The sequence below is a fragment of the Salvelinus sp. IW2-2015 genome, linkage group LG1 (assembly GCF_002910315.2).
Source record: "Salvelinus sp. IW2-2015 linkage group LG1, ASM291031v2, whole genome shotgun sequence".
In the NCBI taxonomy this organism is placed as follows: domain Eukaryota; kingdom Metazoa; phylum Chordata; class Actinopteri; order Salmoniformes; family Salmonidae; genus Salvelinus; species Salvelinus sp. IW2-2015.
The window spans coordinates 3,278,245-3,278,941 of NC_036838.1; the positions used below are offsets into that span (position 1 = coordinate 3,278,245).

The 697-nt window shown below is 40.2% G+C and overlaps 1 protein-coding gene across 1 annotated transcript in view; it reads left to right on the top strand.

Moving 5' to 3' along the window:
* LOC111969415 (trinucleotide repeat-containing gene 6C protein) overlaps nucleotides 1-697 on the top strand; it is an 82,844-nt gene that overhangs the window by 47,411 nt on the left and 34,736 nt on the right.

A 697-nucleotide genomic window follows, 5' to 3' on the forward strand; every position in this document is an offset into this window, starting at 1 on the left:
ATAGCAGTTCTCTAACTGAAAATACATGATCTAAATGATTGATAGTTGGTATTCAGCAGTCATGCCTTATTTACTTTGAAGAACTACAAAATACTGATTTTGTCAGACAATACAGGCAGCAGCTCTATAGAGATGAGATAATGTTTTGGAATTAAATAATAGTCATCAAATAAAACACTTAATATACACAACAAGTGAGATATTTGAGTAAAGGTTAATAGGTGATAAGCCGTAATGGACAGTCACTACCATCATGGGACTTTTATTTATTGTTTTATTGTGTGTTACAGCATTTAACCCACATAATGCATAGTGCATTTAATGTAAAATTATTGGAATTGAAAATGTGTTTAATCGAAACCGAAACGATCTCAAAAAGCACTAATCGCTCAGCATTATTGAACATACACAATGCCAGGGCTTTTCAAGGCACCCCACTGCAAAGACAAAAGCTTCAGTGAAAGCTGACTGGCAGGAAGGCACTGTTCTCGCTAAAAGGTTATGGATGAGTGAGACCAGTGCCCCCTGCTGTTTTTTTTAATGTACAACCCCTGTAACCAGAGACTGATCAGCCAGGCTTGGCACACACTGCTCTAGTCTGCCTGCTTACAGTCCTCCTCAGTGGACTCAGCCAGCTCGGACAAGAGGGTCTGGGAACTGGGCCAGGAATTAAACAGTCATGGCTGCCGTCCTCCTC